General features: G+C 41.0%; 1 protein-coding gene across 6 annotated transcripts in view; it reads left to right on the forward strand.

Annotated features, from left to right (window-relative positions):
• The first annotated feature begins 219 nt into the window (after positions 1 to 219).
• CDC42SE2 (CDC42 small effector 2) overlaps positions 220 to 26,294 on the forward strand; it is a 111,582-nt gene continuing 85,507 nt past the window's right edge. For 3 of the 6 annotated variants that reach the window (XM_060296172.2, XM_060296173.2, XM_060296175.2), the window contains exons 1-2: positions 220 to 553; positions 16,645 to 16,743. The gene's annotated coding sequence lies outside the window, so the exon portion shown is untranslated. The remainder of the gene's footprint in view (positions 554 to 16,644; positions 16,744 to 26,294) is intronic. The other 3 variants (XM_030869719.3, XM_030869721.3, XM_030869723.2) reach the window with 2 other exon arrangements.

The raw sequence follows: 26,294 nt of genomic DNA on the forward strand, positions 1-26,294 counted from the left end.
TCTCAACTACTACTGAGAGACAGCTGGTCCTAAGGCTCAGCCACGACCCTAGCCCGCCTGGGAGCGTTCCCACTTCCAGCGCAGGCGCCGTCTGGGGAGGGGGCGCGAGGTCTTGCTGCCGGCTGCCGGGCTGAGAGTGGGGAGGGGCTCCCGAACGTTCCCACCCAGCCCCGATCGCCATCTTCCGGCGCGTTCTTTCCCGCGCGGACTCCAACCCCAGCTCTCTGCCCTCTTCTCGCCGGGGAAGGGGTTTCTAGCCCGCGGAGCTCGCGGGCAGTGCGCGTCGCTGAGGTGCGGAACAGAGTCCACCCCCAAGGCAGGGTACGGGGCGGGGCCGGCGTGGCGGCAGCTGTGCGGCGGCGCGGCCCTCCCGCTGCTCCCGGAGCGCGCGCCGCCTCTTGCCCCGCCTGCGCGCGAGCCAGGGCGTGGAGGGAGGGGCCAGGAAGCGGCGAGCGCGCTGGGGAGCGCAGCTGCGGGCGTGGGGGGACAGCAGCCGCGGAGCCGGCCCCGAGAGCGGCCGCGGCAGGAGCGAGCGGCGGAGACAAAGGCTACGGTGAGTGCATCTCCCGCCGGGGTCGCGCTCTGGGCCTCCCACCTTGCTCTCGGGGCCCCTTGGGCGGGGGCCCGAAGCCCCTAACCCCCGCCACCTAGGGCTTCAGGGCGAGTGCGGCCCTGCCCTGCCCGCTGCGCGCTGCGGGCTGTGGGCTGAGCCTGCGGCTCCATTTTCAGGTCTGGGCGAGGTCCTCATGCGGACCCTGCCTTTGGTTTTCCTTCCATTCCTTCTGGGAAATGGTTACATACTCTGTTCCGGATTCAAGACAGGCGGGCGGCTGAGAGAGCCAACCGCCCCCCCGTTGTAAAATGGAAATGAAGAGCCCCCTCCCCCCCAACTTTGCAGGTCTGAAAGTCGGGAGGGTGGCGCGAGGGGCAGGCGGAGAGGGCCCGGGTCCTCCAGGTGAGTTTCGGAGGGGCGGGGACCGCCGGCTCGGGAGCCGGACTCTTGCCTGGGGCGTCCGGCGCGTTCCGCACGCGGGTCTCGCCGCGGTACTTTGGGCCCCGGAGAGAAAGCCCTGACCACCTCGGAGGAGGAACTCGTCCTACTCTTACAGGTTGTTTTACCCAGCGCTTGCTGCTTTAGTTGTGATTTTTGGTAACGGGTGTGGTAGTTAGCGGCTCGGTGATGCCGCATTAATAGGTGAAGAGGAGCCTCGATGGGCTGACTTAATGTGTACATGAAACAACACTGAGATTCCTCTTTAGCTGCTCTTATTTTGAGTGATAAGCTTTTGAAGGGGAATTTGATGCTAATGTTCAGTTTACAAAATTAACGTTTTGTTAAAGGGCCTGACGTTTAGTAAGTAGATGCTCAATAAAATACTTGAATGAAAAAATGAATCTTGAAACGTCAGAGAAAGCTGATCTCATATCTAGTACAATTTAGGCACATACTCTCTTGATTCAAGTTAAAGGAAAAAATTGGCAAACACGTTATTTTGGCTTATATGCTTGTTTTTTGTTTTCACGCAACATACACATACTGTTGAAAAATCAGTTATTTTCAATATTAGGAGCATAGAAAATGCATTTGAAATTAATCATTTTGAGGAAAGTTGGTAGACATTTTGATGTTTCCTAAAAATCAACCATATTGATCTAATTTTCTTTTGAAAGAATGGAGAAGATAAAGAAGAGGTGCTTCTATTCTGTTTGGTTGAGACCCTGCTTTCCATTTCATTATGAATAAAGAAGTTTATGTGCTTTTGAGGGACTCTGGCATGGTCTTGAGTTGCTTTTTGAGCAAGGGGGAACTTTAAGGGAAAAAGGAAAGCTAATGTTGCAGTAATATAATTAAACCTCACCACTTACTCAGCAGATATTCATTAAGCACCTATTATATGCTGGCACCTGTGCTGGCTGCTGATTTCCTAGGGGCAAACAAAACCCACAATTATCTTTTTCTTAGCCTGAGCGTGAAGTTCGTTCCTCATTATGGATGTTGCAAGGACAGACTGTCTTATACCCCTAGTGCCTATTTAAAATTGGGAAAGATGGCAGGTGAACAGCAGGAAGTGTAGATCCATAACAGTCTATTTAAAGGTTAATAAGTAACTTTATAGGGCTAAGATCATTGGGTTACGTTTTCATATTGTCAGTTTAATAAAATCTGTTTTTTTAAATGAAGAGAGGAAGAAGTTTAACAAACTAGTATTTTTATTCTCTCTCCCGTATTAGATGTTTTTGGTACAGTGTATTTATTGAAAAGTAATGTTCTGTTTTCTGTAAATAATCTTTGCTGTACAACATGTTCTGTTGTTAAAAATCGCCTAAGAGAAACAGTGGATTCCTTTTCTATAAGAAGTGTTTTTAAATAAAGCACCTTTTCAGAAATTTTATTTTGACCTTTTATTCATCATTTACAAATGGAGTATTGACTTGATAGTACTGAGAAGTGAAGAACTGTTAGTAGTGATTTGTAGTTCTATATCTGAATTTTACCTCTAGTATTAAAACTGGTAAAACTGTTTTAGTAAACAGTAAAAGAGGATGATTTGTAGTATTGCACTTATTAATTCTGAACGTAAGGTTGTGTTGTCTGTTTGTATCTTATTTACATATGATAAAAAGTACTTATTTGAATTCTTCAGAAGTCCAAATTAATGCGCTCCAAAGTCAGTCTTGATCATTACAGGAAAATGTATTGATAGATTAATAATTTTTTTACAGATAACTTTTGAATATATAAATTTATTTATTTATTTTTGGCTGTGTTGGGTCTTTGTTGCTGCTCACGGGCTTTCTCTAGTTGTGGCAAGTGGGGGCTACTCTTCATTGCAGTGCACGGGCTTCTCGTTGTCATGGCTTCTCTTGTTGCGGAGCACAGGCTCTAGGCACGTGGGCTTCAGTAGTTGTGGCACGCGGCCTCAGTAGTTGTGGCGCACAGGCTTAGTTGCTCCACAGCATGTGGGATCTTCCCAGACCAGGGCTTGAACCTGTGTCCCCTGCATTGGCAGGTGGATTCCTAACCACTGCGTCACCAGGGAAGCCCCTAACTTTTGAATTTAGGTGGACACTTTTGACCTGTTAACTGCTTATGCATTGTTGAAGATGATATGTGCATTCAAATAGAACTTTAAGATTTTTAGGGCTTCCTGGGTGGTGCAGTGGTTAAGAATCTGCCTGCCGATTCAGGGCACATGGGTTTGAGCCATGGTCCGGGAAGATCCCACATGCTGCGGAGCAACTAAGCCTGTGCGCCACAACTACTGAGCCTGCACTCTAGAGCCCGGGAGCCACAACTACTGAGCCCACATACCACAGCTACTGAAGCCTGCGCCCTAGAGACCGGGCTCCGCAGCAAAAGAAGCCGCTGCAATGAGAAGCCCACACACCACAACGAAGAGTAGCCCCCCGCTCCTCGAAACTAGAGAAAGCCTGCGTGCAGCAACGAAGACCCAATACAGCCAAAGATAAATAAAATAAAAATAAACTGCAAAATGTCATTAAAAAAAAGATTTTTACACTTACTAATAGTTTTTTATGGTTCCTATGAATAAGGAAAGTAATCCCTTAAATCTTAGTGGTAGAGAGTTGTGATAGTTTTTCTTTAAATATATATTTCTTGTAGGAAGAGTGACTTGATAGCGTACACCTGTGTGTTCCTTGTAGTCTGTTGATGAGAAACCTAATAACAAATGTAATAGTGATGATTAGAACAGTGTAAGCCTTATGTTGAATAAAAAGTGCTTGGCATATTTTATTTGGGTAAGAATTTCATCAGGGTTTTTGACAGTCAGCAGCGTCAACACATGTTAAAGTAATTTTTCCAAGAAATTAGAACCTGTAATGACTTCTTTATTTATTTTTTTGATTCTTTATTTTTTGTACTTTAAAAAAAATACCGTGTTTTCAAGGCATTATTCCTACCTTGGAGTAGTTCATAATGTTTTAAGGCTGAATAAATTCGAGGATCATTCCATTTTATAATTGTTGGAATATTCAAAGTGTGTTTATGCTTTCTTCATCAGGGTATGTGTGTTTATTGTTGGGGCTGGTTGTCTTTTTTTGTTGTAATATCCTTTAGAATAATTTAGAAAGCGTGACCTTTATCAGATGTAATTAATAAAGTGATTAAGAATGATACTGGTCTGACATATTGTAGCTGTGCCCATATTGTCTGTATAGATTGTGAAAGACTATTAATTAACAGTTGTAAAATGCTTTAAACTGACTTCTCACATTTATTCAGTAAGATAGGTTTCTATTATGTTTTTATGTCCCAGTTATCTCTCTTTATCATGAAAGTGTTTAGATTTCTCATCTGCTTTAGGATGAGTCTGGGTTATTTTGTTAAGGCTTCCTAAGACTTTTCTCTCAGTTGCAGATGCATATTAGTTTTCATCTGTTTCAGTGTTCTTAATCTCAGTTCTCATGAAAGTAATATTTTAACATTTATTGAATGTTAAATGTTAATAAATAAAGTTTTAGATCTGTCTTAGAGGGACACATGTACTTACCCTTAATAGTTAGGTGAGGGCATTTATTCTGATTTTTTTTCATACTACCTGGAAAAACTTGGAATTTAACTTATTAATTATTAACTTTATGCATTCTGCCTCAGTTCAAAGCTTAAGTATACTTGAACCTTTCTATAATACTAACAAATAATGAACAGAGGAAGACTTAGCTGAAACTGCTCTGGGACCCCATCCAAAGGGAGTTTTTGAACTGAAAGCCAAAAAATTTGGTAATGAGTTGTCTTTATCATGACACCATTAAATACCTGCAAACCTATTTTAGTCAAAATGGATTATAGTAAAACAAACTCCCTCTTTTTCCTAGAAAGCATTAGATAACTCCATGTTAAATTTAGGTGTGTTTGAAAATGATTGAATGATGAGCACTATTTCCATCTTGTGGCTTACTCACTTAGAAATTCATGGTAAGACTTTTTTTTAGTCTATTATAATTTATTAACAAATAAGTATTGATTTTAAATGTGTTTAAGCTTGTAATTCACAAAGTTAGAAAAATACGAAAACAATTCCAAGAAAAGGAGAAAACTAAGATTTCTTATTAAATCTTTAGGATTGAATTTTGTAAGCATCTCGTACTAAACCAAAATCATTTTGTTTCATTCGACTTAATCTACTTTCACTTTTTTGCTCAATAAAGCAAAAATGAATTTTTTGTATATTCAGCATTGTGTATATTTAGCACCTAATAGATAGTGGGAGCCCATGGATATTTGTGGAACTGAAATGGATGGGATTTGATAAGGGTTTAAGCAGAAAACAGCTTTCTTTCTCTCAGTGTACCTTCAAAGCCTCCCTGTACATTGTCTTTCCCTGACTTTCCAGCTCTTAGGAAGACCAGATAACTTTTCTAGTTAATTTTAGGGGTAAAAAGTCTTGTGCTCATTTGTCAGTAATAGGCTTATTTTAGTCATTAGAAGGTGCAGTTCAGAATAATAATGTGTTCAAACTCTTACACAATATAGAACTTTTTTTTGGTAGTTCAGAACTGCTTCAGAGCAAGAAGCCTGCTTTGGAGGAAGAGTCCTGAGAGGCTTCTCTTTTTTACTTTGCCAGCTCCTCTTTAGTATGCTGTCAGATTCACCTGTCCACGGTCCAGTTCAGTGGGGAAAGAGGATTGGGGGAAAAGGTATGGTTTTAATGTGGCTCCTCCTATTGTGATCTGGCAGCTGTGCCTTCTGAGTTGGACAGGTTGTTTAAAGCTGACTCTGGAGGAGTGCTGGAAATGGTTTTCTTGGGGATTCCATGTCTGGGAACCTCCAGCTATAATTCCTGTGATATAATTCTTCTTCTCCAGTCCTTTAGGCTTCTAGTTGCACTCATTTGCAGGCTCACTGTGCCTGGGAGAGGTTTTGCTTTACTCTTTAAGGTAGTTCTGTTACATTTAAACCAGACCTGCCTGTACTTTATTAAGATTATTTCACAGAACACAGTTTCAAGAGTTCCATCGGGGTTTCAGTTTCCTATCTTTCCAGTTCCTAATGTCAAGCACCCCCACTTGAACTCTACTTCTGTGTCTGGGACCTGTTGTACAGTCCGTTGCTGCTACTCCCTTTTTTAGCATCCCAACCCCTCCTTCCTCCATTTCCTCAATTATTTATCCTGCTTTGAATCCATAGTCCACTGTTAAAATTTCTTCCTTTTATAAAGCCTCAGTTCTCTTTTAGCACCTCTCCCTTCATGTACTTACTTGGTAACCACCAACCCCCCGAATCCAGTTCTCCATCTAGTCCAGCCGATACCTGGCAGTTGAGCGTGAATTGAGGAAGACATACCTGTGCTGACCTGTTCTCCTTTCGTGTTGGCCAAGGAGTGTCCTTCGTGCTGTCCACAGTCCTTTAATCATAGTATCAATCAGTCCCTGGTTGAATCACTCTGCCAGTCCCCTGACAATTTTACACCTCTCCTCAAACCTCTAGTGCCTCTTTTCTTCATTTTCTGCTGATGACCTTGTTTCCTGTGTATTAAAAATGAAAGCAATCAGGAGAAAACTTTTGTATGTCTCCTCGCATCTGTACGCAGACTCTATACATTTCCTACTGTGCTGTGACCATCACCTCTCTCACCCCTGGTTCTGTCCCCCTCCTGTCAGGGACTTTGCTTTGCCTCAGGATTTATCCCATTCTCCTGCCTGCCAATGAGCTGTCTCATCAGTGTTTCCCATTTGTATTGGATTATTCCTATCAGCATATAGATATGCTGAAATATCTCCCATCTTTATTTTTTAAAATATTTATTTATTTATTGGCTGCATCAGGTCTTAGTTGTGGCATGCGGGATCTTTTGTTGTGGCGCATGGGCTCATCGTGACATGTGGGCTTCTCTCTAGTTGTGGCGTGCGGGTTTTCTCTTCTTTAGTCGTGATGTGCAGGTTCCAGGGTGTGGGCTCTAGTGGGTGTAGTTTGTGGCAAGAGGGCTCTAGTTGAGGCGCATGAGCTCAGTAGTTGTGGTGCGTGGGCTTAGTTGCCCCCTGGCAGGTGGGATCTTAGTTCCCTGACCAGGGGTTGAACCTGCATCCCCTGCATTGGAAGGTGGGTTCTTTACCATTGCACCATCAGGGAAGTCCCTCCCATCTTTCAAAACAAGCAAACCTATCCCAATAGCACATCTTTCTTCAGCTAGTGTTCTTCAAGAGTTGTTATTTGTGGTCACCAGTACTCCCTCTCTGTCTTGGATCCACTGCAGTTGTTTTTTTTCCTCCTCCATGCTACATTAACAGCTCTTGTGAGATTGCTTACTAGTGACCTCCTTGGTGACAAATTCCCCAGCCAGTTCTCAATCCTAATCTCACTGGATGTAGCAGCAGAAGCATTTGAAGTGGTTGGTAATTTTCTTTTCTTTGAAACCTTTCTTTCCTTTGTTTCTGGGGCACTTCTGCTTATTTTCAGTTTCTTTTGCTGGTTCCTTTTTGTTGTCCCAACTTCTGAAAAATAAGACAGTGTCCTGAGCTCTATGTTTAGACCTCTTCTGTATTTATACATAGTCTCCTGTGAGCTCATCCTATCCTCTAGCTAGAATTATCATATATTTCAAGCTAAAAATGTTATCTCTCTCCTGGATCTCTTTCCTAACCTTCAGACTTATATACCCAGCTGCCTAGTCAACATTTTCAATTAGACATCCCAAATTTAACCTGTCAGCACTGAACTCCTCATCCTCCTTCCTCCTTCCCCCACCCCAGGGATTGTTCCTATTCCAGTTTGCCTCATTTTATTAAATGTCAACTCCATCTTTATTTCTCTGACTGTAACCTTATAGACAGTCTTGATTCCTGTTTCTCACACATTCACATGTAATTCAAAAAAATGTATCATGAAAGTATGTCTTTTATTTACCTTAAAATCTACTTTAAGAATAAATATGACCACAGCCTGCTGTCTTCAACGGCCCACCCCCCCCACCCCGCTGTGCAGCCATCCTCTCTTGCCTGTTGTTATTTTAGTCATCTCCTTTCTGGTCTCCGTCTTGCTTCTGCTCTTCTCTGTTCTCAACACAGCAACCAGGACAGTCGTTTTGAAATGAAAGTCTGATTATTTTACTCCTATGTTCAAAACTCTTTGGTGGTTTTTCGTATCATTTCGAGTAAATGCCAGAATATAACAGTGCCTACCAGGAGGCCCTCCATCATCTGTGTGGCTGGCCTCTCTGATTACATGTCCTACTCGTTTCTCCTTGGCTTATCCCATACCAGGCATGTACCTTGGACCTGCTGGGTGCAGTCTTGCTTTAATGTCCTTAGGGAAAGAGCTTTGTTGTTTTCACTTCAAAATCCCCAGTATTCTGCACATGGTGGTTGCTCACATTTGCCAAATGAATGTCTGCTTGTTATTCATGTCTTTGATAACAGCTTATGTGTATGTTTTTCTAACTAAAAGTATTTCAGTTAAAAGTATTTCACCTAAAACCATATAGTCCCATAAGAAGTAAAAACAAATTTAGATACAAGAGAAAATGGTAAGTTTGAGATCAATTTTTGTGTATAGAAAGTGAGAATACACAGAAAAATGGTAAAGGACAGCGGAGGTGAGAAAGGAATGAAGAGAGGTAAGGTAAATGGAATAAAGAAAAGGAAAGCCTGATTTGGAAGTAGGGTGCCACTTAAAAAAATTTTTTTTTTTTGGCTTGCCCCACATTTCTCTTTAGGCTTTGTTTCTTGAATTCTAAGTCTTGTTGATTTACATGGGTGTAGACACTACAAGTTGGACTGCACTTACATTTTTTTTTTATCAGGGGTGTATGGGTTCAAATGAGATTCAAAACCAAAACTTAATTGCTTTTCAATTGCCAAACTCCTTTCATTAAAGAAAAGCAGTTGGGCTTCCCTGGTGGCGCAGTGGTTGAGAGTCCGCCTGCCGATGCAGGGGACACGGGTTCGTGCCCCGGTCCGGGAAGATCCCGCATGCCGTGGAGCGGCTGGGCCTGTGAGCCATGGCCGCTGAGCCTGCGCGTCCAGAGCCTGTGCTCTGCAACGGGAGAGGCTACAACAGTGAGAGGCCTGCGTACTGCAAAAAAAAAAAAAAAGAAAAGCAGTTGCCATTACCAAGAAAGTAGTTTACCTGGTGATATTCTTAGCATTTCTTGTTTTTTTGTAGAACGCTCAAACAAATCTCATAGTTTGAGGGAGGGATGTTCGGGGTACAAAAATTTGTTACTGTACCTTGTCCTTTCAGTACTGCACTGCCTGTTTATTCCCCCCTCAAAAGAGAGGGGGGCCTATATCAGCACAATTATTGTAGTTCTGTGGTAAAGTAGCAGCTAGCTACATTAATGTATACAAGTCTATTGAGTAATATTTATTGTATGCATATTTGTGCTCTTAAATGAAAAAAATGGAATATATTTAAACTTAAGCTTAACTGGTATTTAGGTAGGAAATGCAAGTGCAAGAGAAATTAATAATATGTAGACTTTAAGTATTTCATTCTGCTGAGACAAGATTTTTTAATTCTTTTTTTTTCTGAGTTATAGGTCTCATTTCGTGTTGGTTGAAAGATATCCTTTAAATAAATTATTGAAATAGGTGGCTTAGAAGTTCCTGAATGAATAATTTTTTATGTGCAAGCATAAATTATTCTCCATAAACCAGTCTAAACATTTCCCTGTTTTTTTTAAATGACATTTAAAATTTTTTTTCTTTTTTTTTTTTTTTTGGGCTGCATCAGGTCTTAGTTGCAGCATGCAGGATCTTTCATTGTGGCTTGGGATCGTCATTGTGGCAAGCAGGCTTCTCTCTAGTTGTGGCGTGTCGATTTTTCTCTCTGTAGCTGTGGCGCAGGCTCCAGAGTGTGTGTGCTCGTGTAGGCACGCTGGCTCTCCCGTTGAGGTGTGCAAGCTCAGTAGTTGTGGCACGTGGGCTTAGTTGTGCCATGGCGTGTGGGATCTTAGTTCCCCAACCAGGGATCGAACCCGCATCCCCTGCGTTGGAAGACGGATTCTTCACCACTGGACCACCAGGGAAGTCCCTTCCCTGTTTTTGTATAATATGTAGTAATTTATATCTTGATCGTCTTGTCTGATGGACTTTTATGTGGCCATAATGTGGACTTAATTTTCACAATCACAGAGGTGTGGACATGTATGTATTTGTTTGTATCTTCACAGTTTTTATAATATGCAAATATAAGTTAATGTATATGCTTGTTACTATAACTCCTAAACAATAACATCTATAAATCAGACTTGATATTTTATTTTTCTTTCACGTTAAAATATGAAATTAAAATATAGTTTTTAATATGAAAACTTACGGCTATTATTTTTATTTATTTATTTATTTTTTTGTGGTACGCGGGCATCTCACTGTTGTGGCCTCTCCCGTTGTGGAGCACAGGCTCCAGATGTGCAGGCTCAGCGGCCATGGCTCACGGGCCCAGCCGCTCCACGGCATGCGGGATCCTCCTGGACCAGGGCATTAACCCGTGTCCCCTGCATCGGCAGGCGGACTCTCAACCACTGCGCCACCAGGGAAGCCCCTATTATAGCTTTTTAAAAGTTTACTTGCATACTGTGTAGTGTCGTTTCAGATGACATGCAAGCAAATGCTTTCCTACAGTATTGAATTTATCGTTCTACACTTTGTAGACTAATTAGGTCATCTTCATTAGAATTTGATATTGACCTACCTGAATTCATATGTTAGCATTTCACGTATGAAATAACTATCTTGGATTAATAAGATAATATTTCTGAACTGATGTGTGGTCCTGCCACTACACTTATTTCAGCTATATTCATAGTTTGAGGCCTATCATACTTACACTTCCTTAATTTCATAATGTTCTACATAGATTGTGAAGTAACCAGAGTGATTATATTGAGAAAAGTTAATAAAATTAATAGGCTTTGACTTAAGTCTCATAAAGGGTCATTAAAATAATGCTTTAACATTCATTTAACATTTATCAGACTACTATATGAAATTGTTTCCAATCCACTCAGGGTAAAATACAAACTAAATCCACTCAGTAAAATACAAACTATACTCATCCAGAAAATACAGTCTCACACTCTGTGTATACGATATGGCCCTGACAGCCTCTCAGGAGTATTTCATCTTTGCTCACTAAGTTCTAGCCACATTATCATTCATTTTCTCAAACATGCCATGCTTGTTCTTGCCCTATTAAGGCTTTTACACTCGTCGTTTCCTCTGTCTGAAAGAGTCTTCCCCAGATCTTAGGAAGGTTGGCCTCTTATCTTTCAGATCTCAGCTTAAATATCGACTCATTTCTTTACCACTCAGTTTAAAATAGCCCCCGCCCCCCACTGCTGTTTTGCTTTCTTAACAGCGTAAGTAGGAAACTGGATAATTCGGGCGAAAGCTTGTTATAGAAAGGATGAGATCAGACTGTTAGGTGGAACCAGTGGTGTGTTGGAGCTGGTGAATTGATTGTGTGCATCTCTCCAGCTCCACATTCAGTTGATGGCATGTTGACAGCTTGAAACTGGCTACAGTGGGACTGTTTACAACATGGGAATTGGCAAAAGCTACAAACCAGGGCCTTTTTCCCAGAGAGGTGGTGGTTAAATATTGATCACCAGACCACAGAGTGGGACCATATAAAATTGCTGCTTTTACAGATTAAAAAATGCTTGAATATTGGCAATTTCTTATGGTTTAACTTAGTGGAGTTACTTATTTCGGTTTAAAGATAATTTCTTCGTAGGAGTCAATAAAATTACCTCAGTGCTTTACCTAATTTTTCTAGATTGATTTAATACGTAAAGATTGTCTGTTTATATGTTTGTATATTAATTGCTTAGCGGTATATCGAATTTTTAACTAGTTCATTTCAAAGCAGACACATCTGCTTGAGACATCTTTAGGGGTGTTCTTGGCTCTGCAATTAAGTGCTAAGCCCATTGACAGATGTTCTTTTTCTGGTGAAGAAACCAGAGCTGATTCAATTTGAGTTATAAATTGTTAGATAATTTTTTAAAATATGCCTTTCAGAATGATTTACCTAGATACATGTGTGTTCAGTTTTTTCTTGGCTTTTTCTTTTTTTCCTTTGGCCATTATCATTCTTTAAGTGTTTACTTATTATCTGATTATTTACTGGCTGCTCAGTGATTTCTTCTGTGAATCAGTATCTCCAAATCAATGAAATGATTTGTCTTATTTCTCAAGTGTTAGTATCATTAGTTTTTCCCTATGGGCTTCCCTATCTATGGTCACCTGGGCATTCCAAGCCATTTTCCACCCTTACAACTCAGTTTTAAAAACAGACATGAAGTTACTTCTTTCTTAGAAGCACTATTTTCCTGTCTGAGGGAATTTATTGTTTAAAAACTGAACCTTGTTGGCTGAGGAGATTTCACTAACATTTCTTGAGCAACATTTGCATCATGTTAACTCTGAGTATGTGAATTTGAATTGGTAATATTGAATAAAATATGGCACACAGGTTTCTTTAACTCAGATTGTCCTGTGTCTTATGCACGAGCACTAAAAAATAAGTTGTGTTTAATGCAGAACATCAGAATACACATATAAACTAAAGAAGAAAAGCACTTCCATAATCCTAAGATAACCACTAGTAATTTTTGATGTGCCCTTCCAGATAAATCAGTGAATATTTTTCCACAAAAGCAAGATCTTAGTACACATACTGTTCTACAACATCTCACTTTACCAAATACTGTGATCATAAAAGCATTACTTTTTATTATTTCAGTTTGAAAGGATCTTACAAAGTGGAAATTTTGTTGATAACACGGTAAAGCTGTAAGTAAAGTTGTGATTAAAAACAGTGGTGTTTATGGAGAGTAGAATGTGGAACGTTACCTCGACAAGAATTAACTTCAGCAGTAATTTTTTTCTTAAGAACACTCTTACTATTGTACAATAGCCTGATTGTATTATACCCGCTAAGGAAAACAGTACATGATTCTGTGTACAGTTGAATTATTTTAATAATAGCCCTAGAGTACATTAGGGGGCTGTAGGTAAGTTCCTATTTTTTGGTCTGCCCCAAGTCCTATTGATGCTTTAATATTAAAATAATTTTAAAAGAAAAATGTATTTTATTGAACGGCTCCATCTATCTAAATTATGTTAGTTTTATTAGATAATGCTGCCCTTTTTATATGAAGAGTGTGGGAGTTCTTGGAAAAAGAAAATTTTAGTGTAAGAATTCTTGTTTTAATATTTGAGTTGATTTTTGTTTCATGAATTTGAAAATCCTTGTGGAATTGTTACTGGTGTTTAGTATCCTTTGGAAATCAGTCCTAATCTTGTCAAGCAGATGTTTGGGTCTTAAAGTAGCAGTTTTTTAAGCTAATCAAGGGTCCTGTAACAGATGTGTAATTTAACTGACTTTTCCTTGACCACAGTGGTATCCGTTACCTAGGGTAAACGATTTCTTGCTTTGTTTTTATTCTTGACCTTGTCCTGTTCTGTGTATTACTGCTTGCTCACCAGGTCCTGCAGTCATCTCTTAGGTAGGTAGCTAAAGTAGCCATTTCTGTTACCCGCAGGGCTACTTCCTGGCTGGTGCATATATTGCTGAAAACATTTCTTATGTGGTACAGGAGAATAAAAAGCAATGTAGTTGATGTGGCTTTTTTCTACTGAGAAATGATGCATTCGTTTGGCTAAAGTGGAGACTGGCAGTCAGCCCCTAAAAAATGTTTTTCACCGAGTGATCACATGTTTGTAAATGGATATGCAAGAGCTTCTGCTTGTTGGAAGGTGTAGTGAATCTTGATATAAATTCAAGAAAAGTGTTTAGAATTATTCCATACATCTTGCTCTTTAAAGAACTGGTATTTTTAAGAACAGTTTAATTTTACAGTGAATTTTTTTTTTTTTTTTTGCGATACGCGGGCCTCTCACTGTTGTGGCCTCTCCCATTGTGGAGCACAGGCTCCGGATGCGCAGGCTCAGTGGCCATGGCTCATAGGCCCAGCTGCTCCGCGGCATGTGGGATCTTCCCAGACCGGGGCACGAACCCGTGTCCCCTGCATCGGCAGGCGGACTCTCAACCACTGCGCCACCAGGGAAGCCCTACAGTGAATTTTTAAGCTTCCCATTTTTATATTTATTTTTTGAATAATGACTCTGTTTTTGTAAAAATGGTACATACACACTAAAGAAGCTTAGAAATAGTCACATTGTAAATGGCAGAACTAGTATTCAGAGTCTTGTCTGACATTCAGAGTCTTGTCTGACATTCAGAGTCAGTGAGCTTCGGAAGCACTGTAAAGTGGTAGAAAGAATGTGGACTTTAGAATTAGGTGCACCTTAGTTGATCCCTAATTTTGCTGTGTATCTGCTGTATGGCAGGATCTTACCCTTGGTGACTTTTATTTTCTTTTTAGATTAACTGAGGGTAATAGGTTTGTTATGAAGCACACATTAAGTACTTGGCCTGTAGAAGGTGTTAATAACTGTTTTTCCTTTTTACTGTGCCATATTGTTTGAAAATATCTCTGCAAGTCATTTGGGACAATTAGCTTAAAAGTGAATTGCAGTCAGGCAACTGGAAATATATGTAACCCAGGTGGACTCATATTGTAGTGTCCTTTTTTTTTTTAAAGATTTTTTTGATGTGGACCATTTCTTTAAAAAATTAATTAATATTTATTTTTGGCTGTGTTGGGTCTTCGTTTCTGTGCAAGGGCTTTCTCCAGTTGCAGCGAGCGGGGGCCACTCTTCATCACAACGCGCAGGCCTCTCACTGTCGCGGCCTCTCTTGTTGTGGAGCACAGGCTCCGGACGGGCAGGCTCAGCCGCCGTGGCCTCCGGGACCAGCTGTTCCACGGCATGTGGGATCCTCCTGGACCAGGGCACGAACCCGTGTCCCCTGCATCGGCAGGTGGACTCTCAACCCCTGCACCAGCAGGGAAGCCCATGTTGGCAGATTTTTAAGCACAGTTTTAATTTCATTACTTATGATTGGTCTGTTCATATTTTCTGTTTCTTCCTGGTTCAGTCTTGGAAGGTGATACCTTTCTAAGAATTTGTCCATTTCTTCCAGGTTGTCCATTTTATTGGCATAGAGTTGCCTGTAGTAGTCTCTTAGGATGCTTTGTATTTCTGCAATGTCTGGTGTAACTTCTCCTTTTTCATTTCCAATTTTATTGATTTGAGTCCTCTCCCTCTTGATGAGTCTGGCTAATGGTTTTATTAATTTTGTTTATCTTCTCAAAGAACCAGCTTTTAGTTTTATTGATCTTTGCTATTGTTTCCTTTGTTTCTATTTCATTTATTTCTGCTCTGATCTTTATGATTTCTTTCCTTCTGCTAATTTTGGGTTTTGTTTGTTCTTCTTTCTCTAATTCCTTTAGGTGTAAGGTTAGATTGTTTATTTGAGATTTTTCTTGTTTCTTGAGGTAGGCTTGTATAGCTATAAACTTCCCTCTTAGAACTGCTTTTGCTGCATTCCATAGGTTTTGGATCTTCTTGTTTTCATTGTCATTTGTCTCTAGGTATTTTTTGATTTCCTCTTTGATTTCTTCAGTGATCTCTTGGTTATTTAGTAATGTATTGTTTAGCCTCCATGTGTTTGTGTTTTTTACGTTTTTTTCCCCTGCAGTTCATTTCTAATTTCATAGTGTTGTGGTCAGAAAAAATGCTTGATACGATTTTAATTTTCTTAAATTTACTAAGGCTTGATTTGTCACCCAAGATACGATCTGTCCTGGAGAATGTTCCATTCGCACTTGAGAAGAAAGTGTAATCTGATGTTTTTGGATGGAACGTCCTATAAATATCAGCTAAATCTGTCTGGTCTGTTGTGTCATTTTAAGCTTTTGTTTCCTTATTTATTTTCATTTTGGAGGATCTGTCCATTGGTGTAAGTGAGGTGTTAAAGTCCCCCACTATTATTGTGTTACTGTCGATTTACTCTTTTATAGCTGTTAGCAGTTGCCTTATGTATTGAGGTGCTCCTATGTTGGGTGCATATGTATTTATAATTGTTATATTTTCTTCTTGGATTGATCCCTTGATCATTATGTAGTGTCCTCCCTTGTCTCTTTTAACATTCTTTATTTTAAAGTCTATTTTATCTGATATGAGTATAGCTACTCCAGCTTTCTTTTGAGTTCCATTTGCATGGAATATCTTTTTCCATCCACTCACTTTCAGTGTGTATGTGTCCCTAGGTGTGAAGTGGGTTTCTTGTAGATAGCATATATATGGGTCTTGTTTTTGTATCCATTCAGCGAGCCTGTGTCTTTTGGTTGGAGCATTTAATCCATTCACAGTTAAGGTAATTATCGATATGTGTGTTCCTTTTACCGTTTTCTTAATTGTTTTGGGTTTATTTTTGTTGGTCCTTTTCTTCTCTTGTGTTTCCCATTTGGAGAAGTTCTTTTAGCATTTGTTGTAGAGCTGGTTTGGTGGTGCTATATTCTCTTAGCTTTTGCTTGTCTGTAAAGCTTTTGATTTCTCCATCGAATCTGAATGAGATCCTTGCAGGGTAGAGTAATCTTGGTTGTAGGTTCTTCCCTTTCATCACTTTAAATATATCGGGCCACTCCCTTCTGCCTTGTAGAGATTCTGCTGAGAAATCATCTGTTAACCTTATGGGAGTTCCCTTGTATGTTATTTGTCATTTTTGCCTGGTTGCTTTCAGTAATTGTTCTTTGTGTTTATTTTTGTCAGTTTGATTACCTTGTGTCTCGACGTGTTTCTCCTTTGGTTTCTCCTGCCTGGGACTCTGCACTTCCTGGACTTTGGTGGCTATTTCCTTTCCCATGTTAGGTAAGTTTTGACTGCAATCTATTCAAATATTTTCTCAGGTCCTTTTTCTCTCTCTTCTCCTTCTGGGACCCCTGTAATGTGAATGTTGTTGCATTTAACGTTGTCCCAGAGGTCTGTTAGCCTGTCTTCATTTCTTTTCATTCTTTTTTCTTTATTCTGTTCTGCGGCAGTGAATTCCATCATTCTGTCTTCCAGGTCACTTATCCACTCTTCTGCCTGAGTTATTCTGCTGTTGTTTCCTTCTAGTGTAGTTTTCATTTCAGTTATTGTTCATCTCTGTGTTTTTTTTTTTTTTATAAATTTATTTATTTATTTTTGTCTGTGTCAGGTCTTTGTTGCTGAGTGCGGGCTTTCTCTAGTTGTGGCGAGTGGGGGCTATTCTTCATTGCGGTGCATGGGCTTCTCATTGCGGTGGCTTCTCTTTGTTGTGGAGTACGGGCTCTAGGCGCGCAGTCTTCAGTAGTTGTGTCATGAGGGCTCAGTCATTGTGGCTCATGGGATCTAGACCTCAGGCTCAGTAGTTGTGGCACACGGGCTTAGTTGCTCTGCAGCATGTGGGATCTTCCCAGACTAGGGCTTCAACCCGTGTCCCCTGCGTTGGCAGGCGGGTTCTTAAGCACTGCCCCACCAGGGAAGTCCCCATCTCCGTTTGTTTGTTCTTTTATTCTTCTAGATCTTTGTTAAACGTTTCTTGCATCTTCTTGATCTTTACCTCCATTCTTTTTCCGAGGTCCTGGATCATCTTCACTATCATTATTCTGAATTCTTTTTCTGGAGGGTTGCCTGTCTCCACTTCATTTAGTTGTTTTTCTGGGGTTTTATCTTGTTCCTTCATCTGGTACATAGTTCTCTGCCTTTTCATCTTGTCTGTCTGAATATGGTTTTTGTTCCACAGGCTGCAGGGTTGTAGTTCTTCTTCTGCTGTCCTGTATTTTTATTTTTTTCTATTTTAACATCTTTATTGGAGTATAATTGCTTTACAATGGTATGTTAGTTTCAGCTTCACAACAAAATGAATCAGTTATATATATATACATATGTTCCCATATCTCTTCCCGCTTGCGTCTCCCTCCCTCCCACCCTCCCTATCCCACCCCTCCAGGCGGTCACAAAGCATGGAGCTGATCTCCCTGTGCTATGCGGCTGCTTCCCACTAGCTATCTACCTTATGTTTGGTAGTGTATATATGTCCATGCCTCTCTCTTGCTTTGTCACCGTTTACCCTTCCCCCTCCCCATAGCCTCAAGTCCATTCTCTAGTAAGTCTGTGTCTTTATTCCTGTTTAACCCCTAGGTTTTTCATGACATTTTTTTTTCTTAAATTCCATATATATGTGTTAGCATACGGTATTTGTCTCTCTCTTTCTGACTTACTTCACTCTGTATGACAGACTCTAGGTCTATCCACCTCATTACAAATAGCTCAATTTCGTTTCTTTCTATGGCTGAGTAATATTCCATTGTATATATGTGCCACATTTTCTTTATCCATTCATCTGATGATGGACATTTAGGTTGTTTCCATCTCTGGGCTATTGTAAATAGAGCTGCAATGAACATTTCGGTACATGACTCTTTTTGAATTATGGTTTTCTCAGGGTATATGCCCAGTAGTGGGATTGCTGGGTCATATGGTAGTTCTATTTGTAGTTTTTTAAGGAACCTCCATACTGTTCTCCACAGTGGCTGTATCCATTTACATTCCCACCAACAGTGTACGGGGGTTGCCTTTTCTCCACACACTCTCCAGCATTTATTGTTTCTAGATTTTTTGATGATGGCCATTCTGACTGGTGTGAGATGATATCTCATTGTAGTTTTGATTTGCATTTCTCTAATGATTAGTGATGTTGAGCATTCTTTCATGTGTTTGTTGGCAGTCTGTATACCTTCTTTGGAGAAATGTCTATTTAGGTCTTCTGCCCATTTTTGGATTGGGTTGTTTGTTTTTTTGTTATTAAGCTGCATGAGCTGCTTATAAATTTTGGAGATTAATCCTTTGTCAGTTGCTTCATTTGCAAATATTTTCTCCCATTCTGAGGGTTGTCTTTTGGTCTTCTTTATGGTTTCCATTGCTGCGCAAAAGCTTTTAAGTTTTATTAGGTCCCATTTGTTTACTTTTGTTTTTATTTCCATTTCTCTAGGAGGTGGGTCAAAAAGGACCTTGCTGTGATTTATGTCATAGAGTGTCCTGCCTATGTTTTCCTCTAAGAGTTTTATAGTTTCTGGCCTTACATTTAGGTCTTTAATCCACTTTGAGCTTATTTTTGTGTATGGTGTTAGAGAGTGATCTAATCTCATACTTTTACATGTAGCTGTCCAGTTTTCCCAGCACCACTTATTGAAGAGGCTGTCCTTTCTCCACTGTACATTCCTGCCTTCTTTATCAAAGATAAGGTGTCCATATGTGCGTGGGTTTATCTCTGGGCTTTCTATCCTGTTCCATTGATCTATATTTCTGTTTTTGTGCCAGTACCATACTGTCTTGATTACTGTAGCTTTGTAGTATAGTCTGAAGTCAGGAAGCCTGATTCCTCCAGCTCCGTTTTTTGTTCTCAAGATTGCTTTGGCTATTCGGGGTCTTTTGTGTTTCCATACAAATTGTGAAATTTTTTGTTCTAGTTCTGTGAAAAATGCCAGTGGTAGTTTGATAGAGATTGCATTGAATCTGTAGATTGCTTTGGGTAGTAGAGTCATTTTCACAATGTTGATTCTTCCAATCCAAGAACATGGTATATCTCTCCATGTATTTGTATCATCTTTAATTTCTTTCATCAGTGTCTTATAATTTTCTGCATACAGGTCTTTTGTCTCCTTAGGTAGGTTTATTCCTAAATATTTTATTCTTTTTGTTGCAGTGGTAAATGGGAGTGTTTTCTTGATTTCACTTTCATATTTTTCATCCTTAGTGTATAGGAATGCCAGAGATTTCTGTGCATTAATTTTGTATCCTGCTACTTTACCAAATTCATTGATTAACTCTAGTAGTACTCTGGTAGCATCTTTAGGATTCTCTATGTATAGTATCATGTCATCTGCAAACAGTGACAGCTTTACTTCTTCTTTTCCAATTTGGATTCCTTTTATTTCCTTTTCTTCTCTGATAGCTGTGGCTAAAACTTCCAAAACTATGTTGAATAAGAGTGGTGAGAGTGGGCAACCTTGTCTTGTTCCTGATCTTAGTGGAAATGCTTTCAGTTTTTCACCATTGAGGATGATATTGGCTGTGGGTTTGTCATATATGGCCTCTATTATGTTGAGGAAAGTACGCTCTTTGCCTACTTTCTGCAGGGTTTTTATCATAAATGGGTGTTGAATTTTGTCAAAATCTTTTTCTGCATCTATTGAGATGATCATATGGTTTTTCTCTTTCAGTTTGTTAATATGGTGTATCACGTTGATTGATTTGCGTATATTGAAGAATCCTTGCATTCCTGGAATAAACCCCACTTGATCATGGTGTATGATATGTTTAATGTGCTGTTGGATTCTGTTTGCTAGTATTTTGTTGAGGATTTTTGCATCTATGTTCATCAGTGATATTGGCCTGTAGTTTTCTTTCTTTGTGACATCCTTGTCTGGTTTTGGTATCAGGATTGATGGTGGCCTCGTAGAATGAGTTTGGGAGTGTTCCTCCCTCTGCTATATTTTGGAAGAGTTTGAGAAGGATAGGTGATAGCTCTTCTCTAAATGTTTGATAGAATTCGCCTGTGAAGCCATCTGGTCCTGGGCTTTTGCTTCTTGGAAGATTTTTAATCACAGTTTCAATTTCAGTGCTTGTGATTGGTCTGTTCATATTTTCTATTTCTTCCTGATTCAGTCTTGGCAGGTTGTGCATTTCTAAGAATTTGTCCATTTCTTCCAGGTTGTCCATTTTATTGGCATAGAGTTGCTTGTAGTAATCTCTCATGATCTTTTGTATTTCTGCAGTGTTAGTTGTTACTACTCCTTTTTCATTTCTAATTGTATTGATTTGAGTCTTCTCCCTTTTTTTCTTGATGAGTCTGGCTAATGGTTTATCAATTTTGTTTATCCTTTCAAAGAACCAGCTTTTAGTTTTATTGATCTTTGCTATTGTTTCCTTCATTTCTTTTTCATTTATTTCTGATATGATTTTTATGATTTCTTTCCTTCTGCTAACTTTGGGGTTTTTTTGTTCTTCTTTCTCTAATTGCTTTAGGTGGAAGGTTAGGTTGTTTATTCGAGATGTTTCCTGTTTCTTAGGTAGGATTGTATTGCTATAATCTTCCCTCTTAGAACTGCTTTTGCTGCATCCATAGGTTTTGGGTCGTCGTGTCTCCATTGTCATTTGTTTCTAGGTATTTTTTGATTTCCTCTTTGATTTCTTCAGTGATCACTTCGTTATTAAGTAGTGTATTGTTTAGCCTCCATGTGTTTGTATTTTTTACAGGTCTTTTCCTGTAATTGATATCTAGTCTCATAGCGTTGTGGTCGGAGAAGATACTTGATACAATTTCAATTTTCTTAAATTTACCAAGGCTTGATTTGTGACCCAAGATATGATCTATCCTGGAGAGTGTTCCACGAGCACTTGAGAAAAATGTGTATTCTGTTGTTTTTGGATGGAATGTCCTATAAATATCAATTAAGTGCATCTTGTTTAATGTATCATTTAAAGCTTGTGTTTCCTTATTTATTTTCATTTTGGATGATCTGTCCATTGGTGAAAGTGGGGTGTTAAAGTCCCCTACTGTGAATGTGTTACTGTTGATTTCCCCTTTTATGGCTGTCAGTATTTGCCTTATGTATTGAGGTGCTCCTGTGTTGGGTGCATAAATATTTACAATTGTTATATCTTCTTCTTGGATCGATCCCTTAATCATTATGTAATGTCCTTCTTTGTCTCTTCTAAAAGTCTTTCTTTTAAAGTCTATTTTGTCTGATATGAGAATTGCTACTCCAGCTTTCTTTTGGTTTCCATTTGCATGAAATACCTTTTTCCATCCCCTTACTTTCAGTGTGTATGTGTCTCTAGGTCTGAAGTGGGTCTCTTGTAGACAGCAAATATATGGGTCTTGTTTTTGTATCCATTCAGCCAATCTGTGCCTTTAGGTGGGAGCATTTGGTCCATTTACATTTAAGGTAATTATCAATATGTGTGTTCCCATTCCCATTTTCTTAATTGTTTGGGGTTTGTGATTGTAGGTCTTTTCGTTCTTTTGTGTTTCTTGCCTAGAGAAATTCCTTTAGCAGTTGTTGTAGAGCTGGTTTGTTGGTGCTGAACTCTCTCAGCTTTTGCTTGTCGGTAAAGGTTTTAATTTCTCCATCAAATCTGAATGAGATCCTTGCTGGGTAGAGTAATCTTGGTTGCAGGTTTTTCTCCTTCAACACTTTCAATATGTCCTGCCACTCCCTTCTGGCTTACAGAGTTTCTGCTGAAAGATCAGCTGTTAACCTTATGGGGATTCCCTTGTGTGTTGTTTTTCCCTTGCTGCTTTTAATATGTTTTCTTTGTATTTAATTTTTGACAGTTTGATTAATATGTGTCTTGGCATATTTCTCCTTGGATTTATCCTGTATGGGACTCTCTGTGCTTCCTGGACTTGATTAACTATTTCCTTTCCCATATTAGGGAAGTTTTCAACTATAATCTCTTCAAATATTTTCTCAGTCCCTTTCTTTTTCTCTTCTTCTTCTGGAACCCCTATAATTCGAATGTTGGTGCATTTAATGTTGTCCCAGAGGTCTCTGAGACTGTCCTCAGTTCTTTTCATTCTTTTTTCTTTATTCTGCTCTGCGTTAGTTATTTCCACTATTTTATCTTCCAGGTCACTTATCCGTTCTTCTGCCTCAGTTATTCTGCTATTGATCCCATGTAGAGTATTTTTCATTTCATTTATTGTGTTGTTCATCATTGTTTGTTTCATCTTTAGTTCTTCTAGGTCCTTGTTAACTGATTCTTGCATTTTGTCTATTGTATTTCCAAGTTGTGGATCATCTTTACTGTCATTATTCTGAATTCTTTTTCAGGTAGACTGCCTATTTCCTCTTCATTTGTGAGGTCTGGTGGGTTTTTATCTTGCTCCTTCATCTGCCGTGTGTTTTTCTGTCTTTTCATTTTGCTTATCTTACTGTGTTTGGGGTCTCCTTTTTGCAGGCTGAAGGTTCGTAGTTCCTGTTGTTTTTTGTGTCTGTCCCCAGTGGCTAAGGTTGGTTCAGTGGGTTGTGTAGGCTTCCTGGTGGAGGGGACTAGTGCCTGTGTTCTGGTGGATGAGGCTGGATCTTGTCTTTCTGGTGGGCAGGTCCACATCTGGTGGTGTGTTTTGGGGTGTCAGTAGACTTATGATTTTGGGCAGCCTCTCTGCTAATGGGTGGGATTGTGTTCCTGTCTTGCTAGTTGTTTGGCATAGGATGTCCAGCACTGTAGCTTGCTGGTCGTTGAGTGAAGCTGGGTGCTGGCGTTGAGATGGACATCTCTGGGAGATTTTCGCTGTTTGATATTATGAGGAGCTGGGAGGTCTCTTGTGGACCAGTGTCCTGAAGTTGGCTCTCCCACCTCAGAGGCACAGCACTAACTCCTGGCTGCAGCATCAAGAGCCTTTCATCCACACCGCTCCTTAATTTGGGATGATTCCTTGTCTATTCATGTATTCCACAGATGCAGGGTACATCAAGTTGATTGTGGAGCTTTAATCTGCTGCTTCTGAGGCTGCTGGGAGAGATTTCCCTTTCTCTTCTTTGTTCTCACAGCTCCCAGGGGCTCAGCTTTGGATTTGGCCCCACCTGTGCATGCAGGTCGCTGGAGGGCGTCTGTTCTTTGCTCAGACAGGACGGGGCTAAAGGAGCCGCCTATTCGGAGGCCCTGGCTCACTCAGGCCGGGGGGTAGGGAGGGTCACGGAGTGTGGGGCGGCAGAGGCGCGCGTGACGTTGCTAGCCTGAGGCGCGCCGTGCGCGTTCTCCCGGGGGAGTTGTCCCTGGATCCCGGGACCCTGGCAGTGGCGGGCTGCACAGGCTCCCCGGAAGGGGGTGTGGATAGTGACCTGTGTTCGCACACAGGCTTCTTGGTGGTTGCAGCAGCGGCCTTAGCGTCTCATGTCTGTCTCTGGGGTCCGCAGTTTTACCCGCGGCTCGCGCCCATCTCTGGAGCTCCCTTAAGAAGCGTTCTTAATCCCCTCTCCTGGCGCACCAGGAAACAAAGAGGGAAGAAAAAGTCTCTTGCTTCTTCGGCAGGTCCAGACTTTTCCCCGGACTCCCTCCCGGCTAGCCTTGGTGCACTAATGCCCTGCAGGCTGTGTTCACGCCACCAACCTCAGTCCTCTCCCGGCACTCCGATAGAAGCCGGAGCTGAGGCTCCCAGCCCCGCCCGCCCTGGCCGGGGAGCAGACAAGCCTCTCGGCTGATGAGTGCCGGTCAGCCCCGATCCTCTGCGCTGGAATCTCTCCGCTTTGTCCTCTGCACCCCTGTTGCTGTGCTCTCCTCCGCGGCCCCGAAGCTCCCCCACTCCACCACCCGCAGTCTCCGCCCGCGAAGGGGCTTCCTAGTGTGTGGACACTTTTCCTCCTTCACAGCTCCCTCCCGCTGGTGCAGGACCTGTCCCTATCCTTTTGTCTCTGTTTATTTTTTTCTTTTGCCCTAACCAGGTACGTGGGGGGTTCCTTGCCTTTTGGGAGGTCTGAGGTCTTCTGCCAGCGTTCAGTAGGTGATCCGTAGGAGTTGTTTCACGCGTAGATGTATTTCTGGTGTATCTGTGGGGAGGAAGGTGATCTCCGCGTCTTACTCTTCCACCTTGTATTTTTAGTTTTTTAAGGAACCTCCATACTGTTCTCCATAGTGGCTATACTAATTTACATTCCCACCAGCAGTGTAGGAGGGTTCCCTTTTCTCCATACCCTCTCCAGCACTTGTTGTTTGTAGATATTTTGATGAGGGCCATTCTGACCCGTGTGAGATGGTACCTCATTGTAGTTTTAATTTGCATTACTTTAATAATTAGTGATGTTAAGCATCTTTTCATGTACTTTTTGGCCATCTGTGTGTTTTCTTCGGAGGAATGTCTGTTTAGATCTTCTGCCGTGTTTTTTGTTTATTTTCAAAGCTTTCCCTGCATCCCATCCTTCTTTTTTTAAAATATTTTTTGGAGTATAATTGCTTTACAATGTTGTGTTAGTTTCTGTTGTACAGCACAGTGAATCAGTATAAGTATACATGTATCCCCATATCCTCTCTTTTTTTTTTTTAAGATATTTATTTATTTATTTACTTATGGCAGTGTTGGGTCTTTGTTGCTGTGCGCGGGCTTTCTCTAGTTGCAGTGAGCAGGGGCCTCTCTTCGCTGCGGTGTGCGGGCTTTTCGTTGCGGCGGCTTCTCTTGTTGTGGAGCATGGGCTCTAGGTGCACGAGCTTCAGTGGTTATGGCATGTGGGCTCTCAGTAGTTGCAGCTCACGGGCTCTAGAGCACAGGCTCAGTAGTTGTGGCGCATGGGCTTAGTTGCTCCGTGGCATGTGGGATCTTCCTGGACCAGGGCTTGAACCCATGTCCCCTGCATTGGCAGGTGGATTCTTAACCACTGCGCCACCAGGGAAGTCGCCCCCTCCCTCTTGAGCCTTCCTCCCATCCTCCTTATCCCACCCCTCTGGGTGGTCACAAAGCACTGAGCTTATCTCCCTGTGCTATGCAGCAACTTCCCACTAGCCATCCATTTTACATCTGGTAGTTATGTATGTGAATGCTACTCTCTCAGTTCGTCCCAACTTCCCTTTCCCCCACTGTTTTCTCAAGTCTGTGGTCTACTTCTGCATCTTTATTCCTGCCTTCCCACTAGGTATATCAGTACTGCTTTTTTAGTTTCCATATATTTGTGTTATTGTACGGTATTTGTTTTTCTGTTTCTGACTCAGTTCACTCTGTATGACAGACTCTAGGTCCATCCACCTCACTGCAAATAGCTCAATTTTGTTGCTTTTTATGGTTGAGTATTATTCCGTTATATGTATGTGCCACATCTTCTTTATGCAGTTATCTATGGACATTTCTGCACATTTTTTCATTGGGTTGTTTGTTTGTTTCATATTGAGCTGCATGAGCTTTTTGTATATTTTGGAGATTAATCCCTTATCGGTTACTTCATTTGCAAATATTTTCTCCCATTCTGTGGGTTGTCTTTTTGTTTTGTTTATGGTTTCCTTTGCTGTGTAAAAGCTTTTAAGTTTAATTAGGTCCCATTTGTTTGTTTTTATTTTCATTACTCTAGGAGACAGGTCAAAAAAGATGTTGCTGTGGTTTATGTCAGAGAGTATTCTGTGTATTTTTTTCTCTTAACTGGTTCATATTATCCGGCCTTACATTTAGGTCTTTAATCTACTTCAAGTTTAGTTTTTTATTTTTTGCGGTACACGGGCCTCTCACTGTTGTGGCCTCTCCCGTTGAGGAGCACAGGCTCTGGACGCACAGGCTCAGCAGCCATGGCTCACGGGCCTAGCTGCTCCGTGGCACGTGGGATCTTCCTGGACCGGGGCATGAACCCGTGTCCCCTGCATCGGCAGGCGGACTCTCAACCACTGCGCCACCAGGGAAGCCCTGAGTTTATTTT

The sequence above is a fragment of the Globicephala melas genome, chromosome 3 (assembly GCF_963455315.2).
Source record: "Globicephala melas chromosome 3, mGloMel1.2, whole genome shotgun sequence".
Taxonomy (NCBI): domain Eukaryota; kingdom Metazoa; phylum Chordata; class Mammalia; order Artiodactyla; family Delphinidae; genus Globicephala; species Globicephala melas.